Raw genomic sequence first — 27,479 nt, 5'->3', positions numbered from 1 at the left:
GTGGGGAAAGAGCTGGCCACAGTAATTGGGAGCAGCACATACAGACTGTAAATACATGTTCAGAATTTGCAGATGTATACTGATATGTAAGCCACTGGTGACGGTGATTGGGCATCGTTTGGGGAGGAGAGGTATGGCTGCCTCGCTACAATTCTGGCAGTCCTTCCCTGGAGAAAAGGTTTCTCGGTTCCACTGATGGGAGCCAGGGGGGCGAAAGAGAAAACTCAGGTGGCCGCTTGTGGTGAACAGAGGCGAGTTGGCTTGAGGAGAGCTTCCGTGCCTAGAGTGTGATGGGATGAGTAGCGGAAGAGGGATTCAGCCAGGTGTGTTGGGTTGAGAGGGCTGCCTATGGCGAGATTTAAATATAAGAAGAAACCCCAAGGTGCCAAAATGAATGGTGGCAGTCCCAAAGAAACCAACGTACTCCCTAGCAGGTTACCCAAACACTGCTAGACCCCCCCCAGGCTCCCTCTTCAAGTTGCTAATCTTAAATACATTGCAATCCGGCATCGCCTGCGAAAGGGGAGAAATAGATATTCAAAATAAGATTACTTTACTTCCTCCAAAGGCTCTTTCACTGAGATACCTGTTTGGCCGCACAACCACGTCTGCTTTTCACATAGTCTACAGAGCATATTGCGTACAGGGACCTCAGTCTGTATATTCTCACCCTAGATTTCTGCGTGTTACCTTCATAGCCCACTTCCAAGTAACCCACCATGACATGGAACATACACCTTTTTTTAAAAAAAATATATTTATTGATTACAACCTGAGAAAGGTAAAACAAGCTAAACATCATTAGTAACATCAAATCCCAACTCCCCCCTTCAAACCCCTCCCCCGCGGTGGTAGCATCCCCAACCCCCTCAAGCCTGAAACAGGTCCACCAAAATCCTAATCCTATGTGGGCACCATTGTAGCATGTAGTCCGACTGAAGGAAGTCCAGCAACGCCCCCAATCTCTCAGTGAAGGACTCGAGTGACCCCTGTAAATTGGGCGTCAACTTCCATTGTAATTAGGGACCAGATCCTCTGCAACCAGCTGAAAACCCCCGGAGGCTCAGTTTGCTTCCAATGCTGGGCTATAACTGACCAGGCCGAAATGAGTAAGCCTACGAAAGATCTCCATTGAGTCCTGGAGAGCTTCTCAGCCGCGCGATCTCTTAGTCCACAAAGCCAGACCTGGATCCCCATTTGGTCCACATAGGGGAACATCTTTCATGTGGGATTTCACCTCAGTCCAGAAGGCCTGTATCCCCTTACAGTCCCACCATATGTGCCTCCAGGTGCCTTCCAACCAACATTCCCTCCAGCATAATTTAGCGACTGCGGGGAACATCTCATTCATAGGCTTCGGCGTATAATGCCACTGCAGTGCAATCTTAACCCACATTTCCCTTAATTGAATGGAGCGGATCAGGGAAAAAATTTCCCCCCATAAGTCTTTCCACTGCTGTTTAGCAATAGGTTTCCCCCATTGTTCGTTCCCATTTTATCATATAGCTCCACTTGACCTCCTCAGATTGCGTATTCATGAATTTGTACAAGATTGAAACAAATTTCTTCGACCCTGAGCTGGTTATGGTGTAGTGTTCGAAGGGGGTAAGATCCCTCACGGCTGCCTGCTTAATATCAGGCGATACTAACCAGTGGCGAAGTTGTCCGTACCTATGCCTATCTGCGTCCTTCAACCCCAGAGGTCCAGCGCATTGCTCGAATGTCTTCACTTCCCCATCCTGGAACATCTCACCAATCTTAGTCCATCCAGCCAGTTCCCATTTATCGTAGGCCCCCTTTTCCATCCCTGGCAGAAAGTCTGGATTCCCTAACATGGGAGTGAACGTACCCGGCACAGTCGTCAGAACCCCTCTTCCCCGTTATGGGCATCCCAAGCTTCCAAAGTGGCCCCCAAGACTCTGCTTATTCTCACATTTGAGTATCTGGTCTGTGTCCCCTTCCATAACAGATCACTCGATTGAGCTCTAGCTACAGCTCTGTCTTGGTCAGCTCATCTTGGTTGCCCTTCTCCCTCATCTATTCCCTTAGGACCCATAATTGCCCTGCCTGATAATATCTGAGGAAATGTGGGAAAGCCAGGCCACCGTCCTGTCGGGACACTGACAATACCCCCCTTGCAACCCTAGGCGGTTTCCGTTTCCAGACAAAGGAATAAAGTATTTTCGTAAGGGCTCTAAAAAAGGTCTTGGGGATCGATATCGGTAAAGCCTGAAACAAATAAAGCAACTTGGGTAAGATCGACATACGCCCCCACCAGGAGATCGTCATCGGGTTCCAACGCTCAAGCTCCCTTGTGAGTTTTGCCAAAAAACCCCTATAGTTTTGTTCGTAAAGGGACTCCACCTTACTCGTGAGTGTTACCCCCAGATATTTAATGCCCACATTCTGCGCCTTAAAATGTAGGGAAGACACCACCCGGCCTATTTCTGCACCCTCCCCCCTCCACCCCCAAAACCAAAGCTTCCGACTTATTCCTATTAATTTTCAGCTCCGAAATCTCCCCAAACAATTCCAGTTCCTGACATACCACCGGGAGAGAGCGGGTCGGATCTGTCAATAAAACCAACATATCATCCGCATAAGCTATTATCCTGTGTTGGGTGCCCGCCATGTCCACCCTTAAATCGTGGGAAGTTCTCTCATCCTTATAAGGAATGGCTCCAAGAAGAGAGCATAGACCAATGGCGAAAATGGGCATCCTTGTCTTGTGCCTCTTGAGAGCTCTACTTTATCTGAGATCTCACCATTCAAGGCTACTCTAATTGAGGGGGTGCAGTAATTAGCTCTAACCATTCCCATGTGTTGGGGTCCGAATCCCATGCCCTCCATAGTCCTAAACAACATTGACCACTCAACCCTATCGAACGCCTTTTCGGCGTCAAACGCCAAGAGCATTGCCTGAATTTGCTTGACCCCCACTTTTTCAATGAGGTGTAGGACTTGCCTGATATTATCATGGGTTTTCCGGCCCTGAATGAAGCCTGATTGGCACTAGTGCTCCCCAAATTGATTAATAAGGACCAATCTAGTCGCTAGTAACTTCGTATAAATTTTGGAGTCCAAATTCATAAGTGGTATGGGTCGGTATGATGACGGTAACAATGGATCTTTGCCTGCCTTATGAAATACCAACACTTTGGCTTCACTCATTGACGGGGTCATGAGCCTACATCCCCAAAAGTATTGAAAAGTGCTGCCAAAAACGGGGATAGCAGCGTTGCATACTTTTTATAAAAGGCCGCAGTAAAACCATCAGGGCCCTGGGCTTTATTAGGGCGGAGTGTTTTTATGGCTGATATCACCTCATCCTCCCCAATTTCTCCTTCTAATAGTTCGCTCTCGGTCTCCAAAAGCCTGTGTAGTCTTATCTTTCGTAGATAGGAGATTTGAGCCTCTGCATTGGGAGCGTCCGAAGAGTAAAGCTGTTGATAATATTCTCTGAAGACTTCCCCCATCGCCTGAGTGGTGGTTACCCTCTCTCCCCACCCATTCGTTAGCTTTTTGATGGTCAAGTCTTGCTGTTTCGCCTTCAGTTGCCTGGCTAAATACCTGTCGGCTTTATTCGCCTTCAGATAGTAATAATGCCGAAGGTGCAAGAGGGATCTCTCCGCTCTTTTCATGCGGAGCGCATCTAATTGGGCCTCTGTTTGTTTGTCTCAGCTCTCGCTTCAGTGTGAGGAGTTGGTGCACAAACCAAATTTTCTCTAATGTCTACCATTTTTGCCTCTAGCTCCCTCTCCCATGCAAATCGCTGCCTGTCTTTGGCTACTTTCAGTGCTATCACATGTCCCCTCAGCACGGCCTTAAAGGCTTCCCATACCGTGCCCAAACTCACTTCACCCGTATCATTAAGGGCCCAATATTCCTCGATCTTTTCCCTGATCGAAGTCTCCGTTACCAGATCCTGAAGGACCCCATGGCGGAACCTCCAGACCCATAGTCGTGACCTTTTCTCCCGTGTTGTCAGCTCTAACCAAACCGGCGCGTGGTCTGAGAGTGAGATGGGCCCTATTTCCACATCCCGAATGTACCCTAATAGCCCCAATGTGAGCCAAAAATAGTCAATCCTAGACATTGACCCATAAACGTGGGAATAACAAGTATACCCCTTCTGCTGACCCTTCATTTCCCTCCAGACATCACATAAGGCAAGATGGCTAATTTTTTGGCAAAGCCGTTCAGTAGGACCTCCCGGGCCAGAGTGGCTCCCCGAGCTCCGATCTAACGTTGGGTCCCAGGCCACATTCAGGTCTCCTCCCAAAATTGGGGCATATACCGATGCCAGTGTAAACACCTTCCCCTCTAAACCGACATTCACAAATACAAATCGCCCCTCTTTATCCGTCTGGATATTACGTAGATGAATGTGTGCCCCATCATTAAAAGCAATCAGGACCCCAGCCTTTTTATCAGCAGAATTGGCCTGTACTATCCGCCTGTAGCCCCGTATACGCAGCCTTGCCCTGTCCCGCAACCTTATATGCGTTTCTTGTAGAAACAAAATGTCTCCCTTCTCGGGAATTCCTCCACCTTTTTCTTCTTGACCGGGGCATTAAGACCCCGGACATTGAATGTCAGTATTTTCAGCGTACCCGTCCTAGTCTGGCCATCCCACAATATATGCTCCCTTTGGACCTGTTTTCCACCTTTGACCACCACTTACCCATCCCGACCCCCCCCCCACCTCCCAAACAACCCCCAACACTCCCAAACTGTCCCAAGGAGGGCCCGGGATCCTATGGCTGCTAGGACGCACGGTCCGTCGCACCCGTTCCTCAAATAACTCGGGGAGGGGGAGCACCTCGGGGAGTCCTAAACCCCGCATCGCCTTACCACCCTACCTAACAAATTCCTCTATACGTCTCCTACCGGGCCTATTTCAAACTGACCATTGCAGCATATCAACCAGTATGTCACAAAGCTCCTCCGTACCCTTTCCACCAGTGCCTGCCACCCCCTGAGGTATTTACTACTGATCATTGGGACGATCTCCCTGCTTGCTATTTCTTACTGCGCTGGCCTCCTTCCATTCCCATAACTTTTTGCTTGGCACAGACCTGCGTTACTGGGATCTGCTGTCTTCATCCTGCTCCTGTATGCCCAACACTTGAAGACCCTCTCCACAGGAAGTCACCCTGCGTGACTTCCCTTCCCAGGAAAACAGCAATCCAAACGGAAAGGTCCATCTATATCTGACCTTCTTGCTCGCCAGCTCCTTGACTGCAGGCGCCATCGCCCTCCTCTTCTGTAGGGTCACTTGCGCCAGGTCCTGATAAAGGTGAATTTCCACCCCGTTCATCTTTATATGATCCATTCCTCTGGCCTTCCTCAGGATCTCCTCCTTCTGGGGGTATGACGACATCGCCACCAACACATCTCTGGGGCGCTCCCGCGGTTCTCCCGTCTGCCGAGGACCCACACGATGAACCCTATACACCCCAATCAGCTCTGCATCTTTCTCTGCCAGAATGTCCCGAAACACCTCCTGCACCGCCTTCAAGTTTTTCTCATCCACCGTCTCCACCATATTCTTGATGGAAATATTGGCCCGCCGAGAGCGATTTTCTAGATCTTCACATTGTAACTCTAAATTGTGGGTCAGGTGGGCCAGACGCTCTTGAGTTTCACTGTATTGCAGGGTTTCATCCTCCAAGTTTTGTACAACCATTTCCAAGGTATCAGTGCGTTCTTCAAGTTTTGCGACATCTTGCCGAATGTCCTGGATTGCCTGCTTGATGTTCTCTCTAAAGCTGGTGAACTGATCCTGCACCGTGGACATAAAGGTGTCTTGGAGGTCCTTAAACCAGGTCTGCATGTCTTCCGTCGAGACTTGATGCCCCTGCGGAGGATCCGGGTTCAAGGACTCGGGCGGTGTACCTCTGAGTTTTCCTACGCTGCCCGTCCTCCATGTCGCTCGCCCAGAGCTGGGTGATACTCATGTCCCATCTGGCAGAGGTAGATGCCGCCCCCAACCGGCCTCCCTTTCCTTTCTGTCCTTTATTCCTGGGCATTTGGCTCGCCCCGGGGGGTTCCTCCAGCCCCACCGCCCCACTCCTGCGCCGGGCGGAGAGCAGGCCGGGGGGGAGACAGACCCCCCCCCACAACCCCAGAAGATGTCCGCCTCACTCACTCCACCAGGAGAAGTCCTTAGGTTCTGCCCCGCTTATGCGGACAGGCGCCCTATGGGATATGTGTCGGGCCCGTCCCTCCACGGAGCGCCAGCCCTGTTCCAGCAACCAGTACAGCACAAGTACAGTCCACAGCGTGTCCTCTTGGTTTGGAAGGCCCACCAGCTGTATGTCAATGCAACTGCGGCAGAGGCCCACCGAGTCTCCGCTCTCCCGGCTATTAATTTCCTGTGGGGGCTCCCATCCGCTGCCCCCAGCTGGGTCGGTGCAGCCAATCCGCTCCCGTTTTATGGGCCCTACAGTGGGGGTCTCCTCGCCACCAGCGGCCTCCTATCCCTCAACCCAGTAGACAAGGGAAGGGGGGAGCGCCAAACCCCAACCGCCCTCCAGGGCGCTCAGACCACTGTCCTGTTATGGGCACTGTATGCTGCTCCTACCCGCAGCCCCAGGCAGATGCCGCGAGGAGTCTGGCTAGCTCACCACCCCCCTCCAAACCAGGGCCGCCGAAACTGCACCGCAAGACCATCCGCAGCTGAGCACTTCTCCCGCGGGGGGGAGGGATCTTGACCCCTGGGTTACGGCACGGAGGGGGCTGTGTAACCCACATAAAAAAAAACACATGAGACCCTATGGAGTAAAAGACCCCATAGCCCATAAAATACATGGAAAGTGAAAGGAACACCTCAAATCATGTCTAAGAGTGGGAGCAAAAGAATCTCACTCTTAGCAGGAGAGAAAAAAATAAACCCCAAAAATCCAGCAAAGCTGCTGGGGGATTCACTAGGTTTGGGAAATTAGCCTTACAGATAATTCTCCCTAACATTGGCTCAGGCTGGACAGTCAAAGAGTTAACTTTCGGCAGTTTGACCCGGGGTACAGTGTATAGAGCTGCACAGGCAAATTAGCCACCAAACTTCCATGATTGTTCAAGCATACTCTTGAGCCCCTCCCGGGTCCAATATTACATTTTGTACTCTTCACACCTGAGGAAGGGCACTTAGCCAATCGAGTGACTGGAGCAGTGAGCGAGAATACAGTGTCCTGTCAGCTGTTTCCAGCCACCCGAGGCCGTTCCCCTGTTATGTGGGGAGGCAACATCATCCTCTCCCTGTTGCTTCCCCCTCCACACTTAACTGCTGGACCGATCCTTCTGCTCCAGCTCACCGCTCTAATGGGCATCTTTTTTTTCTAGAGATAGGCGTTGCGCAATAAGCACAGCCAACTCCAGAGAAAAAAAATATATAAACAATTTGTACCCCGGGAAAACCCTGTGGTACGAATAGCAATCACGCCCCAGCTGGGGGACATACATGGCCGGTAACAGCCTGCAGCCCTCGGCGAGGGCTTTGTTCGGGCCTGGCGAGGCTGGCGGGCCGTTACCGGCCATGTATATGCCCCCCTGCTGGGGCATGATTGTGTAATGGCGGACCAATGCGGATAAGGTAAAGGGTACATATAATTATATTTATAGTTTTACTGGAATGTATAGATGTGGATATTACATGGGAGCCCTGCTGGCACCAGCCCCGCTGTCTTCCTCCAACCGTTGCACTGCCGTTCTAGCCTCGTGGACCCTCGCTCTTGCAGGGCTCACGAGGAAGCCAATCCTACAGATTGCTACTTTCTCCAAGTCAGCTCTTGGAAAAACAACCTAACCATCAAAACACTTAGGGCATATCCACCTCCTCCCATTTGGTCCACCTAAGAGGACTGATAAGCACCCATTTCTTTTTTTCAGGAAACTAAGGTCTGGATACCCCTGGTGAGGGCTCAGTATGCCACTCCATGGACATGGCTAAATGCTCCGATACTACTACAAAGGTGATTTGGCATAGTATAAAAGCTTATTAATATAACACGTAGGATCTACAAAAATAAAACAATATACATCATATTTCAAGCAGTTTAATGCAAAATCCATTTCAGTGTGTAAATAGATTGCTGCTCTCCTGTGGTAAACCCCAGCTGTACACTAAATATACTGCAATTAACGTCTCCATATATCAGCTAAGGACTGTGACTTGATAAAACAATGAATTGAAAACCAAGGAATGTGAAAAGTTGTCCATGGCTTTAATTAGGTGTTTAATAGCAGTTGGAATACCTCTGGCACAGTGTGCTAATGACAGCAGCCACTGTGTTGCATTAATTGCAACTCCGTCATTAAAGGCAATGTAATCTTCCATCCACGCACAGGCAAGAAGATCATCCTCAAGACATTTGGCACATGCGACAGTGCCAACACCATATGTGGCATTAAATGTCCTTGCGAAAAATACTACGTCGGCCAGTCAACTAGAGCAGCCAAAATCAGATGGAACGAACACCGGTCATGCATTCGTAATTCCAACCCTAATTCGGCCGTGGCTCGCCACTGGGCCTTGAACAATCACAATCTTTCACAAATTAAGTTTCTGATTCTGGAAGTTCTCACAAGAAATAATCCTCATGAAGATTTAGGTCTGCGCCTCAATCGCAGAGAGACATTTTGGATTGATAAACTCTGCAGTTTGGTCCCGAGTGGTTTGAATGAGGAAATCAATTACCACTGTTATATTTGATTGTGATGGCACTGTTTTTCCTGTGTCACAGGTGTATGCTTTAACATGTTTTCATACATAGGGGTCTCTTTGCCCTGCGCTTTAATTACAGACTTTTTATTGCATTTGCTACTTCGCATGATGCTCAGAGTAATCTGTGAATGATGTTCTGAACATTTGGATACCATCCTTGTTGCATGGTCGCCCCATGTTGACACCCTTTGAACTTTAGTTGAACTTGACCTCTGTAGCAATGTTCGAATCACTCCACCTTACGTGGTCTACTCTTGTGTAACATAGAAGCCTTTTTGCTCTATTTCTTTATTACTGTCTGGTACATGCCACTTCGCATTTTGTTTAATCATGTTTAGAGCATTCTAATAACAGCCCTAGTGCATGTCCCGGACGGTGTCTGGGACCCAAGGTGCCGCCTCACAGCGACACCTTACACACTGAGGCTGTACTTCAACTGTTTAGCAACGTTTGAATAGTCCCACCTTTTGAGGTCCACTGGGGTTCTTCCCAGTTTTTCTACTGTTTCCCATTGCCCACTATGTTTGTTTTTACCTCACATTACCTTTGCTTAATTTCATTACGTCTTGCTGTCCAGACAGCCACAGGACCTGTGACAGTATTTTTTCCATTTCCATCATTTTGTTTTCTTAGATTCTGTCATTACAATTACGGGCACCCATTGGTGATGCCCCATAAATACTTTGTCGTTTTATGTGGGCTCTGGCCGACTTTACATCACTATTCGTGACCACCTTCATATCGCAGATACGAGGTGGTCAGGTGCTAAACAAAAGAACCGTTGGTGAGACAACAGCTTCACACGGCAGTCAGAGACACTGCCCTGCAGCTGCACGGTGGAGGATCGTTTCGCTCCGTGTACTGCAAGGTGAGATTCTGACTTCAACGCTTCCCCCTGACTACGTATGAGTGTATTTTAAGACACAGCAACTAACTGGATCTTTTATGATCCACAGATTTGTTCCCTTGTAAACACAAGTGGATTTTCTCCATTCCTTCGTGCATAATGTTATCTACAAACCACTGCTGAGTGGGTATGAACGCAGGACGTTGTGTTTTTCATCACTGGCCACACCTATGAGGTAAAACCACACCTGATATTCCTTGTTTTCATTTACTTACCTTACAAACTACTTACTGCATATTTTTCTTTTTTGCTTTTTATATTTACCCATCATGAAATATCTACTGATTGGTATGTTTCCTTTCATTTTTCTTCAGTGTGTGTTTTGTTTGAATTGTTACCATGATGTGAATTTATAATGTTACATTTCTGCTTGTTTGACTTACACAATTAGACTTGCCCTGATGAAGGAAATAATTTCCAAAATGCATTGGCTTATTTAGTCTACTACATTTGGATTGTGGCAAATGGTTCCTCACTAAGGATTATTAGTGATAGCTTTACATTTGAACTATTATGGATAAATCATTTTGATATGAATCAAACAGACTCATCTTCCTATTTTCTAAGAAGTATGGCACACTATGAATACCTGAGCATATAGTCTTGAACCAGAAATAATCACGTGCCCAAGTTGGGCCCCATATGAGAGCGGTTGTGTGACCCGGTATTATTACTTGGTCTTTTGCATGTGGTAGCAGCCACTGTGCTGCCACAACTCACTGTAATAAGTGTAGTGATGCCATTTTTATCAGAGGTTATGGCTTCTTATTTTAATAGATATTCCAGGTTTCCAAGGCTTGTTATGAGTTCAGGGGCAAAGGATAAAGGAGAGTGAAAATGGGGGTTTGCATTGGCAGCCCGAACAGTGATCACTTAAGTTTCAGATGTTTTGAGCATGAAGTAAAGCAGTGACATCTAGTGACAGAGAGGGAAGTGAGTGATGCAAGAGGACAGCTCAGGGGTGAAGGCATGCAAGGAGAAGCTTGCAGCCACCAGTGTGTGCTAAAATGTACCAGTTCCCGAACATATATTGTTGCCAACAAGGCACTCACTTCATCATGTTCACATTCCAGCTACTAGCACTTACTTGCATCTGACAAGCCATTCGTCTGTTTCACCATTTCTTTCTCAGTACCTTCCACAATGCCCTCCAACCACAACTGCTAGTTCATCTTCCTTCCATGTACTATATCGCTTTTCAGTCTCTACCACTTCACCAACCTTGCACTATTTCCGACACTACACAACCATGCTACTTCAACTACTTTTTATTCCATAATGCTTCCCACCCTTTCACGCCATTGGACTCCGTCTTTTCCACCCTGTGCTACCTTTGAAACTAAGCTCTTCTTCACATACCAGCATTGCTTTCACCGACCACTTCCTGTCCCTCAATACGTGTGGTGCTATGCTCTCACCAATCGTCTTCACCACCCAACATTTCACCACCTTGTGCTGCCTCTTCATAATCCCTCCCTATCTGACAAATTTAGCATTTTCTCCTGTGAATTCTTTCATCTGTGCTTTTCGTCCAAAGGGCAGTGGCCCTTGTTCGCTCTACAGAGGTCTATGGACAGTGGAACATTATATAAGCTGTCATGTTAATTTTAGTTGTGATCTGTATTGTAATATCCTTCCTGGTATTACACTGTAAAGATCTGGTTACATTGGCACCCTCAATTTGTGATGGAAATCAGGTTTGATGGAATACTTTTGCATCTGTAGAATTAAAACATATTCATAATTGCTTAGTCTGAACAGTTTTGTTGGGAAGCACCAGCTATTACTCTCCCTTCATACCTACAATTAGTACCCAGCGAGGTGTGTGTGGTTTTCTCTGAGCCATTGAGGAGTCTCTGAATGGGGTCAATACCACATGGTACTGACCCCTCTCCGAGCCTCCTCCAGAGCCGAAGGCGGCCATCTTCCTTTGGCGGGAATCAGGTAAGTGCGCTCTCACCTGCCTTCCCTTGCCCCCCACCCTACTTTTTCCACATACCCAATCCCACCGAACCCCCGCCCCACGTACCTTGTGCTTCCTTGGCCCTCGCTGGCACTGGGAACAGCGGTGTTCCCGGCTTGTCTCTGACTCAAACGGCCTCCATGGTAAGAGAGCAGGGACTAGGTGTAGTTCCCTTGTCCCCGATCCATGACAGCCATTTTATTTGTAGTTTTTTCTCGAGTTGAGAAACAGTTAACACACCATTTCTCAACTCGAGAAAAATACACTATTAGTACACCGATCCAATGTGCTGGGGTACTAATGGCAATATAACCCTTGCAGGGGGGGCATTAGCTGACTGGTAATGTCCCCTTGCTCAGGTTATATTGCACAAGTATAATACCCTTTCAGTGTCCTGCGAAATTGAAGAGATGAATTTGTATAGAAAAACTGTCTTCTTTCTTTAGTTAACCTGTTCCATTTAGATCTCCGCCTTTTTAAAATCCAAACAACGCACCAATGACCACAACTCTAGCTGCCTTCCCAAAGAATGAATGGGCGCTCCTGTGTAGTCCCACCTCCAAAAGTACGCGTGCTAAGGTACAACAAAAGATCAGTGCACTGTGGCCGGATTCTGTTGGGATGGTGCTGGTAAATGTTAACACAGTATTTAGTAATTAATAAGTCACCTATATTTTCACAACAGGCACAACAGTATTTAATGACCTTTCCTTCTAAAGAGCTTAGAAGAAAATGTTTGCTATTGCTTTTTAATTCACTGCTCTGTTTCGCTGTTAAGCCCCAGATATGATGTTCCTAAAGAAAAGTAGTTTTGTCGTATTTGTAAGAACGTTTGTATGCTTGAATCTTCAAGACCTCTTTTAACTTCATGTAAAAGACTTACATTGGAGATATTTAAATAACTTTGTGGTCACCTTGGACACGATAGAAGCATTCCACTTTTGGCTGTGCTGCGTAGTGAGGGGTCAGAAATGAAGCTGGATACAGTTATCATGTTTTTGTTTAAACACTTAGATTCATTGAATTGGGTTGGGAAAATCCCTTTCTGACCCTATTCTAAAGAGGAGCTTCCCTACCTAAAACCAAAAACGAAGAATCTGTCTTTTTCAGGATGTCAGAAATCAAAAGCTGCCATTGTGTCCAAACGTTCTATCCTGACCCTCTCACTACAAGCAAAATAATAAAGTGAGAAGTGAAATGTCTTAAAGCTGGTATTCACAAAAGGTGTTCATACATAAAAAAATATAATGGCTCCAAGGTAACAGAAGCTTGGTTCTAGAGGATGGTTCCCTTCCCCTGGATTCTTCAATGCAATGGCAAAGTCTGTTATTCTAACAATACTTTGTGTCTCTCATTGGACCCACAATATTCCTGTTGGGATTAAAGCTGTTTAGCCGTAGAAGTCTTTCTTTAACACAAGCACTGTCCTTTTTTTTGACACTTCTTGTGGTTTACAATTTGCCTGGTATAGTCCCCTGCCAGGACCTTTCATGTACTTTCATCGGCCTAGTATACTTCGTTGCCAGGTCTTCTCATATGCTTCCCCTTTGCTTGGTTTTCTCACCTGCCATGACTTATTTTGTGTCTCTGTTTACATTCATTGCTTGTATATCTTTTCTTGGATTCAGTTTTTCTAATGCTTTCAATGTTCACTTACAGTTTTCCACCTATCGGCATTCCATGCCCTTATATATTGTTAGGGGTTGCATTTGTATTCTGCCTTTTTTTTAGTTTTTGTTAACTTATAAGCAATCTTTTTATCAGTTCTGTTTCGGTAGCATTACAAAGTTCAAATTGTGTCTGGCGTTGTCACCGAAAGCCCGGGGGGTCTCCACTTCTCATGGGCTTACTCATCCGCTATGCTTGTGCTCTTTGGTCCCGTTTGTGCTTACGCGGCGCAGCTCTGCCGCTTGCCTTCCACTCTGGACTGTTTTGGCATCAGTTCGCCTTCTCCCGCGGCTTTGCTCCTGCACGCCTATTCGCCTTCAGTCGATGAGGGTAACGCTGCTTCCTCCATCTGCTGAATGCTTAGTAATCGTCTCCTGGTTACTGGCGTTTCTGCTGCCCTGCTTGCTCTCGCAACGTTTCTGTCCCTCTTTGCTGGTGAGCCCATTGGCTATGCCACACTGACTCGTGCCTCCAGATTCTGCATGCCTCCAAGGGAATTGCAACATCTTCCCTGAGCTGCTTCTCGCAGTTTGGTTTCCATTTTGTAATGTCCCGTGCATAGGTGCTGTCTCTAAACTAGCACGCTCATTGAGCTTGAGGCTCCTGCTGCTCTGCATCATTTCCTTCGTTCTTCTCGTCTCAGTACTTCGGGGCTTGTGGGAATTGGAGTCCACTGATATCAACTGATGCAGAGTACTTGGAGAACCTCTCTCAATGATTCCATATGAAGGATCAGTTCTATATGAAGGGGAATTAGAACTGAAAAAGATTTTCTGGGAGCTTTTACTTTACACACCATGATGAGAGTTTGATCTAAAGGATGTTGCAAAAAGTTGTCTCTAGTTTCCCAAAAGGGGGGAAGAGACGCATGGCAATAGGCCATTAGGGTATTGGGCATAAGGGGTCTTTCTCATGGGCAAAAGGGGAGGATACCACATCTCATCCAAAGAAGTCATGGCACCTCACAGGATTATAGCCGCCCCCAGGGTCAGGATCAGGTAGCGGCTGCCGTCGATCTATTTGATGATCACTGCGACCCTCACAATTGCGATGGCTGAAACCCCTTTACACCACATATGTTTGCGCAGGGCGACCCAACCCCCCCGCAGCGCCCCATATTATTATATCATATACCCCCCACATATATATGTGGTCTAACGGGGGGGTCTAAAAAGGAAAAGTCGGCATTTTCGGCCGTCGTAATTGTGATGGCGACATTTTTGCCCATTACCGCTGCCGTCCCCAAACTGTGATCATGTATAGGAAAAGTATCTTAATAATGAAAATCTGAGAATTAATCTACGTATTTAATGTCTTGTATGTTAATTAATTGTGGTTGTTTGAATGTTGTGTGTATTGTTTTTCACAGTAAAGTGTGAAAAAGTGTATTTAAACTATGTCACACTTTATATAATAATTAAGGCTGGCACAAACACCAATCATTTATGGGGTTTGACTTCCATGCCATATAAACAGTCTTCATTATTATGTGCATTGTTTATTCCTTTCCCATGTTGTCAAAATATATTTTGCCCATTTTTGGAGGCAGGGATTTAACCTTACATCAAACATACTAATTAGTATTTGTATTTATTAGATTTATATAGCGCTTTACGCCAACGCGCTTTACATTACAACAACAAGAATACATTAGGATAAAGTGGAAGCATTGCAGAACATGAGACAAACCATCAAAAACAATATATAGAGCAATTAACCTAGTAGTGTGTAAGAGAAAGTGAACATAGGAAGAGTAAAAGGGAAGAGAGGTTAACAGGACTGGGAATGAAAAAGATGAGCTTTCAAGGAGGAACGGAAGGAGTTGTAAGAGGAAATGGAGCGGCTAGGGAGAGGTAAAGAGTTCCAATGTAGGGGGCAAGGAGCTGAAAGGAACGGAAACGGGAAGGAGAAACAGTGAGTAGGAAGAGATCTGCAGATCGGAGGGGGCGAGAGGGAGCGTAGAATTTAAGTTGAGAATGAAAGGGAAGCTAGCCTAGGTAAGAAAGCAAAGAAGAAAGGAGTCGTGAAGAGAGAGAAGGCATAGGGTACGGATAGCAGAGTGATAGAGGGATTTGAGGGGAGCCAGATGAGAGGCAGGGAGGCCAAGGAGGAGAGTGGGGCAGTAGGAAAGACGAGAGAAGATGAGGGAAGAGATTGAGTTTAGTGGCACGAAAGGTAAGGGAGGAACGGATTTTACGAACTTTGAAAAGGTTGAAGCGGCAGGCGTGGGAGGTAAGAGAAATATGGTGGGTGAAAGAGGGAGGCGTCGAAGTGGGGGCCTAGATTGCGATCATAGGCAGAGATAGGGAGATTAGAAGGGGGGGAAAGGGAATAAAAGGAGGAGGAGAGGGAGGGGGAAGCGTGCTAGAGGGAAAGAATACTTTGATCTGTGACTTGAGCCATTGCTTAGGTGAAACAACATGTTTTTGAAGAGGCAGGATATTTGTAGATGTGCAGAAGCAAGCAATCCCTCTTGCGAACCACAGGAGTTCAGTCTAAATTTTCATTGTTTCATGATCAGGAACACCAGGACAACTTTCTATGACATGCTAGCCCTTTAGTATCGTTTACGTATCAGTAAGTAGCGGTGGGTTCTTGAGTTTCAATACCCTGGATTGTATTTGATGCTATAAATACCACTTTGAGTCTGTATTGTCACTTTTGTGCTTATTGGTTACTGTAATAGCTTTCAGGGAGTATATGGGGCATAAGAGTGTTAAAGTTATTTGTATCACGTGCAGATGTGCACACCTTGAACGTGTGGGGATATACTGTATATAAAACAGCTAATTGGTATGTATTGAGTTGTACAGCTTTATGTACTATTTGGTTTGGCTTACGATCATGTGCGTATTGTTATTTTAAACAACCATCTTAGGAGGATCTTTTCAGATAGAGTGGCCCGTGAGACTCAACAGGTCGCCTGGTGTCATTTACAAATTAATGAAATCCATAAAAAAAATTGGAACCTAATAAATGAAACTTGGACTAAGTCAAGTCGTTGCCACTTATCTTTTAAGCACTGCCTCATTCATCAAGCAGTTTCAAGAGTCTTGACATATATCACATATTCATTTTGACTGTTGTGTTATTGAGGACGACTTTAAAGTGGTTGGCAGTGTTTTTCTGCCTCGAACAAGGGGTGAGAGGTCAGGGGATTTGCATTTACTGGGTTTTGGCTAGGTTTTGGCTAAATGTGTATCATTTTACGCAATGCTAGAAAAGGGAAACTATTCATGTGGGCAGTAGTAGATGGCAAATGTGTGTGATGCACACCCTCATTTGTGATGTGTACCTTATTCCCTGCTTGTTATGTTTTTTTGGAATTATGATTTTCTGAAAGGGGAACTTTCTGTGTATGTCTTATTTAAAATTGGTTACCTTTGCTCTCATTTGAATGGAAAGGGTCAACGATGATAATTAAAAGCGCCACCGTCTACTCACTTGGTTTGTTCTGCAGAAACAGCACGTAGTGGTCATGCGTGAGGTTTAAGCGTGCTTTACAAATACATATCAACATAATCTAATCAATTCAATTGTTTTGTTTCACTCTAATTCTTTGGTTTGAAGTCTGTCCCTGTTTTGTGTTCAGTACTTTAAAGATAGTTATCACTTGCACTGGTATTAACTTTATTGCTCTCCTTTAGGCATGGCCTGAAGTAGTTGATTGGGGGAATTTGTGGCTTCACCTTACATGAAAGCCAGAACTTGTTGGCTTTGTTAATGTTTGTTAGTGATCTCTGCAGTGAAATTCCAGCCAAACCAGCCTTCTGTGTTATGTTGTGAGTACAGTTAGGCAGCTAGTGAGGCCAAAAGCACAACTGACCCTGTGCCACCCCTCTGGTGTCACTCATTTCTTCAGCTTCTGTTCTTGTTGCGTGCACATGCCAACAGTGTGTTCTTATTTGTGTTCTGGAAAGGAGCAACTGTAAGCAGAGCAAGCCTGTTTTCAAATGCTTTCCAGTAGTAGGTCATTAAGATATAGATGAAATGTGAAACAGTTGGTGAAGTGGAAGTGGGGGCATGACGAGGAAGATGAGACAAAATACCAGTACAGTGTAAGGTTTGAAATTGCTGGAAGCTCTTGAGCCCCTGCTTATAGCCTAGAAATGCCTGCTTAGCTTAATGCCAGCAGCTAGCTGGAACAACTGTTGTGGACTGGTGCTGTCCAAACGCACCTGAAATCTCTGTGTTTCAGAATGTGCATAAAGGAGCATTGAAATGCATCTTGGAAACATTTAAAGGATAATGGGTCATATTGGGGACAAACAGTAAGTTTGCTACCAACTTGTATATTAAATTTGTGGCACACTATGTACTAGCTCCTCGTTCCCCTGTGGTAACTCCCGCCTTCTGAATAACGTCTCATACCCAGGAGTGGCTTTTGTTTAACTCCTGCTAATCAAGTCTTTATTTTACTCCCTATATGGATATTTGCAGCATGTACAATAGATCCCAAAACAGTTTGAATATACATTGGATTGATTAGTTGTAGTTTGTTTAATTTCAAATTTCAGGTGCGCAAGTGAATTCCTATGGTAGTGATAAGCTCCCCAGGCGTTAGGCTGGATGGGCATGCCACCGAAGGTTAAAGAGTGCTTCTGACGGCAAGGTACGAGTAGGGGTTTAGTTTGATACAAGGATAGCTGTGTGTGGCGAGATAGCAGGTGGTCACCTATGAATAGTTGGACTGCAAGTAAGAACCTAAAGTGACCGGTGATGCATAAAGAGCCAGATCAAAATTGGGTAATTGGCTGAGGTTGGTGGCAGAACAAGCGAGGTTGTAAAGTTAAGTATATCGTCTTCAAGTTTCTTCTGATAAAAACATCCATAAAACCATTACAAAAACTCATAGCGTTACAGCTTTCTCTGGACCAGTCTTGGATTGGTTCTGTGCCTTTCTGATCTCTCGCACTCAGATGGTTTCTCTCCCTCCCTGTAGGTCTTCCCCAGTTGTGGTGACTTGCAGGGTCTCGCAGGGTTTGGCCCTGTCGCCACTGCTTTTTAATTTGTATATTCAGCCCCTGATGATAATTATTCGGTCATTTGGGTGCTGAGTCTTCTCCTATGCAGACGACACTCAAGTATCGTTTGTTACGCACAGACCAAATGGGCACAGCAGAAAAACTAAAACGATGTCTTGATGCTATTCAAGGTTGGATGGAAGCAAATTGGTTCAAATTAAATGGTGGAAAGACAGAGGTATTGATTTTACATCCAACTGAAGCCTCTGCTGGCTGGATCTCCGAATTTTGCCCACCCTCGCTTGGCACTATCCAGAACAGGCTAAGACGGTCCGGAACTTGGGCATTAAAATATCTGCCTCACTGACTATGGACAGCCAGATGAACTTGGTCTGTGGAACCAGCTTTCTCAAGTTAAAACGGCTGAAGAAAGTCCTCCGTTCTATCCCTAGGGAATTTTATGCCCATGTAGTTGCAGCCTGCCTCAATGGTAGCATTGATTATTAACACCATCTATCTCTCCCAACCTTTGTATCTTATTCACTGTCTGCAAGTGTTAAAAAACGCAGCAGTTCGATTAGTGAAAGGGATTCCTTCCGGTCAACATGTCTCCAAGGCTCGTCAATCTCTGAATTGGCTGCCTGTGGCAGCCCCTGTTAAATCTAAAGCATCATGTCTGATTCATCGTGCTCTGAACAGGATAGGCTGCCTATCGATTCAGGAGAAATTGCAGAGCTACAATCCTAGCCACCTTCTCAGATCCACCGACGCAGCGCTCTTATGCAATTCTAGGTATCGTAAAGCGCGTGTCAAGGGCAGATCTTTCTCGGTTGCAGCAGGAGCAAGAGGGTGTCTATGTGGTCCATAATGGTTCTGAAGGAGCAGGGGAGCACCTGGTTTGATGAGACTTTCATAGAGCAGACTTGTCTAGAAACAACATTGGGGGCAAACACACGGAAGGAAGAAGCGGTACGGCCAGAGGGGGGCCTGGAATGGTAGAGGAGGAGGAAGAAAGAGTGGACAGGATGTCCTTCGTTTTAGTGGTGAAATGAGATGCCAAAGCTGTGCAGCAGGCCTGGGAATGAACAGGAGAGGTAGAGACTGCAGCATTATTGGCAAGCTCCTTGCAGATTTTTAAAGGTTAAGCTGAGTTGTTGGAGGCTGCCGAGACGTGCGCTTGGATGTAGGCTCTCTTCTTAGAGAGGACAGTGAGTCTGTATTGCCTGTGGAGCAAGGCAGCAAGCCAATTTGTCAGAGGATACACTTGATGCCCTCCACTTCCTCTCAGCCACCCTACACTGCGATAAAGGGTGGCAAGGTTGGAATTGTACCAAGAGTTGCACTTGAATTCAGGGTTCAAGCAGATCCTCCTGACGGGGGCAAGGACTTGAAGAGTGTTAGAGATGGAGAGATGAAGGTTGGAAAGGGCTGTGTCAGAGTGTGAGCCAGCCAAAGGTGCAGGATGTGGAGAGAAAGTAGTGGCGAAAGCCTCCACTGACACACGCTTCATGGGCCGGATGACCCGGCCCAGGAAGCAGAAAATATGCTGGACAAATGAACAAAAAGTGTAGAAGATCCTCTTTTATTGCTCCACATATTAAACAGGAGTCGATTTTTGTCACTTCGACAGACTAGACAGCAATAATCAATATGAGGGGCAGATAGTTATATCTGGCACCAGTTAACAAACATCGATCATGTTGCCTATTCGGCCAGATTAAATATTGCTGTATGGAATTGGAAGATATGGCAATGTGTCTATGATTAAAAGGTTTCTTTAATTTTCTAGATTCTCTCTGGTCCTTTGATTAGGCCAGTAATTGGCTCCTGACATGTGAGAATACAGCAACGTTAATAATTGTTGGATTCCTTAAATATTGAGCTACTTTGATGGCTTGTAAGAATGGTTTTGGCGTGTCTTATCCAGGGGATCAACGCTGCACTGCTAGAATCTAGCATTACCTTAATTATAAATTGTGTGAGATTTGCTTTGGGATTGTTCCAAATTCTCAGCCAGTGCAATACAGGTTATAGAAATCAGTCTCCTCAATAAAGGTCAGCCCTAGTTCTTGGTTTGCTGCATAATTAGATGTAGAGACTGTAAGACCAAGAATTCTTTTTACAAAATGGTTTTCCGTAGTGTGTAAGGATGCTAGCAACCCAAATCCCTGCAGTGTGGTCCATGGTTTACAACCAAGAGTGTTTCCATTTTGTATACTACAAACCTCATGTTTAGAGTTTGGTGCCTACACATGTTTGTTAACTTGTTTCATTTTAGATGTCACTTTCTTGGAGCAACTTGTCCCATATGGGCAATTAAAGGGAATTCGCAAATGCTCAAATTCCTTCTCATGACAGAAAGGTGATTTAATGCGCTTTCCTGTTGTATGACACACTAGAATCATCGACGATTTCGAGGCATTAACCTCCAAATCAAGGTTCTTCATTAATCTAGTGTACTCATTTATGAGTCTTTTGGAATGTGATAGGTGTAGAGGTAATTAAAACTGTATCATACGCGTACAATAACGCAGGAAACGTCTTGGTACCCAGTTTAGGAACATCACTTCACAGTTGCGTTAGGGCAATCTGCAGAACGTGATATAAACTAAGAAAAGCAGGGATGCTAGAACTCACCCCTGTCTGACCCCAGTACCAACTGTGAAATATGATTAAGGCTTCCGTTTCTATGGTATTTATTTATCTGCCATTTCCGTCTGTATTTATCCACATTTATTTTTTGTCATATAAAAAGAAACTCACAACCAGTATTTTTCTGCATTTATTCTAATTAGAAAAATGCATGTATTAAAGCGCACATGCAGCCATATAGGAAAGAAATGCTAGCTCCATTTTTTCCATAACAAACGGTTGTTCCTCTTACTGCTGCTGCTGCTTTAAGATATATGGTGTCAGCAATGTAAAGAACTTTAATGCTATTTTATGCAACTTTTACACTCTCCATGCTACCAATCTGCAATGCGAATGGCCTGCGATGTATGAGTGACAACATAGAGAACCTAACAGAAATACCTATTTTTCCGTAGATTTTTTTTTCTTTAGTTTTTATAAATAAATACAGATAGAAAGCAGATTGCTTCCCATCTGTATTTATGTGTAAAAATCGGTAAAAACGGAAAACTGGAAGCCTTAAAAAAGACATTGTATGTCCTTCTCCCCCTCTCCTTACACAGGTGACTGTCTCTGTGGATGTTCTCTAGGGCTAGTATATTCTTGTAGCAATTGGATCTTCTTAGTCTATCCCATATTTTTAACCGATTTACCTTGTCAAATGCAGTGGAGAGATGCATGAATGCTAACAATACAGATTCTCGTTTTGACATAAAGAGAATGTGCCACTGAAAGGGACAGATTCGGTGCTTGTGCTGATGTCCGTAACCCGGTCTTGAACCACAATCAAACAGCCGCTAAAATATGATTCTCTTCTACCCATTGTTCCATCCATGCTTAACAATGCTTCCCCAAAGATAGGTACTTTGAGGGGGGGGAGGAGTAGGAGCCAGGACTCCCAAGGAAGCTGGAGCTGCTGTTTTGCCTGCAGAGCATGAGGGTGGCAATGAGGGTTCTAGCAAAGTGATTGATGTAGCTGTAGGGGGTTTATAGTGATTTTTTCGAATGGCATATTTTCGAATGTCATTTTCTCGACACAATTTTGCTGAATTTTTTTTTTTCGAATGTTTAACCCAACCCCTTTTATTTTTTTAAACACTTTTTTTTTACTTACGAAACCCCAAAAAAGCATATAAAATAAAATAATAAATACATTTGAAAAAAAACATTTGGCAAAATGTTTTTGAGAAAATGGTGTTTCCAAAATAAGTTTTCGAAAAAATGACCGAACAACTTGCTGCTGTTAAAGGTTGTAGCCATAGAAACACCCTCATGCTATGACCTGTGGGAAATGCACCGTGCTGTGCGTGCCTTAAGGCAACCGGGAATGTAAAAAGCAGAGTCAGTCTTGTGCCATCCCTCTGGCATCACTCCGTTTTACAGCACTGGGTTCTGGTCCCATACCGTGCACATGCAAAGGGTGTGTTCTTATTTGTCTTGCATAAAGCAACAACGTAAGCAGATTAAGCCAGTTTTGCAGTGCTTTCAATTAGGAGGAGTTTGAGCTGTAAACGAAACTGTTGCTGAAGAGGAAGTAAGACTCTGGCAATGAGGATGAGACCTACCAGCAAAGGGGAGAGTTTGAAAAGCCTGTGACTGCGAGCCTTGGGAAATGGGTACAGAAGGCAATCAAACTGGAGAAAAGAGAAGGGGTGAGACTTTGGAAGCTGTAAGAACGATAATGTCGGTTTAGCAGACTTGGAGTGGAGTACCTCCCACTGACGGATGGTAGAGAGACATTTTGAGGTTCACCATGAAGTGAAGAGAGAAGCCCAGAGGAGGACTTCTGCTTGCTGAGATCGGTATAGAGTCTAAAGAGAATGGGCCAAGATTGGTCCTTTGGGAACTTCGGACACTTGTACAGACCTGTGAATTTCCACTCGCGATTAGCTAGTGTTAATTGATTATTGGTAAGTAAGAAATTGTGGCGTGTGTGTGTGATGAACTGAGGGGGGGCAAGCAACTTTTTTTTTATTTCTGGCTAGTAGCTTACAACATGAAATTGTTTCCCTTACCATGTCTTTCCAGAATCTGCAGCAAAAGTAACAAGCATTGGCCAACACAACAGTTTGGGCTTTTGTGTAGGCTTGAGATAGACATTTGCCAGACACTGCCATAACGGTACTACCAGTCCATTAGACAGCTACAGCTGGGAAATGCTGTGATTACCTAGGCATATGACAGAAGTGCCTGGCAAATGCCTATCTAATACCTGTACAAAAGTCTAAACTGTTGGTTTTGCCAGTGCATGTTTTAACAGGATTTCGGTGCAAGCTACAGATTTTAATCAAGTGGCTGAAAGTTAAAACATGTTGTTATATAAGGAATGAATTTACAGCTCTAACTTATGGGTCAATTATCAGCAAAGCACATGGAAATAACACTTGCAGGCCAAAGTTTGAATTTACTGGTTGATCGCACTAGGTCAAAGATCCCTGGAGGATGTGTTTTATGTGGGAAGGGGCAGGTAGTGGGTTGGAATGGACCTAGTTTTTAGCCTGGCTATGGGACAGTGAATGAGTGGTTAAATAACCAAACACTCTTAAGCTGTGTGTCCCTCAACGTGTCCTCTCCCCCGTAGCTGGTCTCCAATGAATAGTTTTGTTTTATAGGTGGCTCCTAAGCACCACCTAATAGCCACCACGAAAAGGAGCCCAATCTGTATTGCCAGTTTTTTAGTAATATTCAAGAATCGTAGTACAGACAGACAATCAGTTCAGTAGTGAGCATGTTGAAAGGGATCCGTCCATCAGAAATTATAATGAATTGACTGAGCATTGGCGACAAACACATTTTTAGGAGTAGAGAGAACTTGATTGAGCACCACAGGACAAGTCTCCAAAATACCGGAAAGGCATCAAACTGAGTAAAACAAATTACTGTTGCAGAAAACCACCATCCCCTTGACGAAAGGACTGGAGTGTAGCATGCAGAAGTAAGGTTCGGACACAATAGGGTTCGAAATTCCGGGGAGCTAGGAGCTACTTGGCGCCTGATTGTATCTTAGAAGAACCTGGTTAGCTTGATGCCAACAGCTTCCACAAGCTGCTTTAGGCTCCCTAGGGCAACAAATGCTGAACATATACAACTATGTGAATTTAACTCTGTACATTTGGAAATTCTATAAATAAACATTAAGACACATCTATACGACAGTTAATGCATAAGGGGTCATAAATGCGCAAAAGTATACGTTTTCATGGTATGTGGAAGTTATATTGGCAGGTACGCTATGTGCTAGCTCCTTGTTCCCCATTGGTAGCTCCCATTGGTAGCTCCTGGTCACTGTTTAATGCTGGATACCAAGAAACTGCAATTAGCTCCTGCTTATCCAACCTTGATTTTGAGCCCTGCACAATGCTTGTAGAATTTTGGATAAAGACCTTTATTAATAATAAATGGGTTGGAAAATGTTTTTCGATCCCTAAAGAGGGGTTGCCCTACCTCCAAAAGAAACCAACGAGATTGTCAGGAAGTCTAACACTAAAAAGTCTGTCAATGTTGTGTTGCAAAAACCTACTTCTGTCCCTAACACTAACAATCTATTATAAGTGTTCATGGTTGATCTCCCCTCAAAGCAAAAAATGTTCTTTGTATTTTCAAACAGAACATTTTCTCAGTGTAGCTGGTAATAAACCGTGCTGCAAAAATAATGTTCCAAAATGCAAAGTTCTAGCCTTAGGGTTGTATTCGTTCTGTTTTCACAATTCCTATTTCATACTAGCGTGATATGCTCGGTTCCCAACGCTAGCGTTATACTTTCCCCTAGACGTCTCTGATACAACTCAGTAGGAACTTTTTCTCAGCTGCACAGTATCCTGTCAGCTTGGCGCGTTCTGTTACCCGGTTTAGGATTTCTTTACTTTCTGTCTTTCCTGATCATCTTCTGTTTAATCTCTCATGTGGGTCCCAGACTTGCTATACTTTATGTAACCTGTTTGGTTTCCTTTTTAACCACGTGGCTATCTCCTGTGTTATTTATCTGGGTCACAGACACTCCTTGCTTTAGACTTTGGTTTCACAGACTTTGGGTGTGAGTCCCATTGTGAGACCCAGGCTCACAATGTTGTGTTGCCTCTACTTGGTTCACTTACTACCAACTCTGCAATTCTTTCTCACTTGCTTCAGGGTCTCAGACCCTTCCAAATATATAATTGTCTCTTGGTCAATTTAGGGTCCCAGATCCTCTTTTTCTTTGGTGCGGGTCCCAGACTCGCACAGGTGCGTTGTGTCCATTTTGGTTCGCTCTCTTGTCAAATATACAACTGTCTCTTGTATGGTGTAGCCCCCATATCCTTTCTCTTCAGCTCCTTAGCTCACCCATACACTTCCCAAAACCTCTTACAGCTCCCGGCGCCCAGTGTACCTGTTTGTCTCCTTCTTGGCAGACTCTCCGGTCCCCAGGCACCGGTCTCCTTCCAGGAGGCTCTGGCAGCGTTTGGGGATCCAGCGGGTTCTGCAGTGTCCCTGCAGACCAAGGCTTCTCCCAGTTGCATGTTCTTTTCCTTCCGTCTCTTGTCCAGTTAAGACTCCCGTGAGAATAAGGTTTACTTGATCCAGCTTATCCTGTTCCTTTGCAGCTCCATGTACTGTTTGGCTCTGCTGTCAGTTATTTACTTCAGCTTGCTGTCCTTTCCATGTCGGCTCCCTATATTTCCTTGTAGGACATTTCGGTTCCAGTTGATGTTTTCAAGCAAAAGAAGAATGGAAATTCAATTCAGAAATTATCTTTTTAGTTTGGGCTATTGGGTGCCGAAACGATTGCATTAGAGTACAGATTGGGAGAAATGGCATATGAGAGGCACACAACTTGTACGTGTTGTTTGGTTATTTGCCCACCCATTGACGGCCTATGCCTATGTTAATCTCTATGGCCATTCCCATTGAGTTGCTGCCATTCCACGCCCAAAACACCTCCTCATGAGAACTCTTGCTTGCTTTAATCAAGCCATACCATCAAACTTTTCACTCGGTGTGCCTGCCAGTGCTTTTCATTTTAAAGCAGTCTTCTGAGAGTGTATGACTTAATTGGGGTTATAGGTCCTCTGCTGATGTAATAAAAATGTCTTGGAACTGCCTTCAGCCACTTGATTTATAAGCACTATGCCTGTCCTTCATTGAATTCCTGTTAAAAACAAGCATTGGCAAAGCCAACAGTTTTGGCTTGTGTTTAAGTATTAAGCATTTGCTAGGCACTGCTATTAGATGGCCAGGGTACTTGCATCATTTTGCACCTGCTAACATAAATGGCCAGTTCATGCCACTATGGCTGTGCCTGGCAAGTGCCTTTCCCATGCCTACACATATGCCCAAACTGTTGTCATTGCAAATGCTTTTTGTAGCATTATGGTTGGGATGTTCATTGCTGTGTATTAGTTCATCCAATGAACATTTATTTTTTATGTTGTTTGGGAATCTTCACTTTAGGCTCCTGGGTGCAACAGGGATTTGCTTTTTCCCACTGCTTCAGTGGGCACCGTTTTGTTCTTGGGCAACTTAATGCCTGGTTCGAGGAAGCAATTCAGTTCTCTCCCATTATGTTCAAGTGGAACTGTTGTCTGTATGTAAACCTCTCAGGGTGGAGTGCTGTGTCCCTTTCTGACCGATGTCCAGTTGTGATGATTGTGCATTTGGCAACCTTTAGTCTGGGTTCCTGGATGCAGCACAATTTAGTTCTGCCACTGTTCTTCAGTTTGACACTGCAGCTTGGACTCTCGCTTGTCCCTTTTGTCTGTTCTTTGGATTCCGGTATGACTATGTAGCAGGGATTCTAATAATTTCTCACCTGCTCACTTTCAACACCAGATTAAATTACCCACTCACCACATTGTGTTGCTGTGTGCCCCTCACACGTTTCCTCCTGGGTAGCTTCTCACCAGCAGGCTCCAAAGGCAAAGTACAGGTGTACTCCCTCTTCCGAGTCCTCCGACACATCTGTCCTTCACTTGCTTTCCCTTACTGCCACTGCTTATGGTCTCCATGTCAGATTTCCAGCTGGGAATCCCTCTGGTTCCCTCGGACAGTGTCTTCTGATACTGTCATCAGACTCTCTTGTCGGGCCTCGCATTCATGCGCGTTCCACCATTCTCTCAATTTGTACTGGCCATCAGCAGTTTGCTTCTGCTGCAGCAGCATTTCTCCTCTCTGATCTTCTGGCAGCTTTTCACTTGTCCGGGGAGCCGCTGATCTGCTCATGTGGATGTGGAAAGAACCCCTATTTGGATCCTTTCTTTGGATTTACCTTAGTTTCTTCTTCACACACTGCTTCGTAGTACATCTCATTGTTTGCTTCCTCATCTAACTTGGTTAAACCAATCAAGTATGGTTTGCAGTCTTGACATAGTCTAGCTGTCCTGATTGGCTTTCAACCTCCTCTGACCCTCCAATATGTATGTATGTATGTGCCTGTGACAGTCCTCTGCCTGAGCCTGTGGGCCAATGGCAGGGTTAGCCAGGGGACTGGGAACCTCCTCAAGCTTTGTGATGCTGGTTCTTGGGGTGGCATACAGCGGATTCCCTGTATGCTCACAGAAGAAGCTGATCCTTGGTTTTAATCTGACCATAATACTTTCCAAGAAGGAAGAACTTTGAGAGACAAAATTGGTGTGTCTTCCCTGCCAATGA

At 45.1% G+C, this 27,479-nt stretch overlaps 1 protein-coding gene across 7 annotated transcripts in view; it reads left to right on the top strand.

Annotated features, from left to right (window-relative positions):
* Positions 1-27,479, top strand: part of CHFR (checkpoint with forkhead and ring finger domains) — an 893,929-nt gene that overhangs the window by 6,588 nt on the left and 859,862 nt on the right. The window contains exon 2 of one of the 7 annotated variants that reach the window (XM_069620003.1): positions 9,679-9,804. The exons of 5 other annotated variants lie outside the window; for them this stretch is intronic. The gene's annotated coding sequence lies outside the window, so the exon portion shown is untranslated. Of the gene's footprint in view, positions 1-9,678; positions 9,805-22,414; positions 22,766-27,479 lie in introns of those variants that run through there. One more of the 7 variants, XM_069620004.1, reaches the window with a different exon arrangement.

The sequence above is a fragment of the Ambystoma mexicanum genome, chromosome 10 (assembly GCF_040938575.1).
Source record: "Ambystoma mexicanum isolate Mex_15411 chromosome 10, UKY_AmexF1_1, whole genome shotgun sequence".
In the NCBI taxonomy this organism is placed as follows: domain Eukaryota; kingdom Metazoa; phylum Chordata; class Amphibia; order Caudata; family Ambystomatidae; genus Ambystoma; species Ambystoma mexicanum.
The sequence above is the reverse complement of the archived record's forward strand: the minus strand, read 5'-3'. Positions and strand labels throughout refer to the sequence as shown.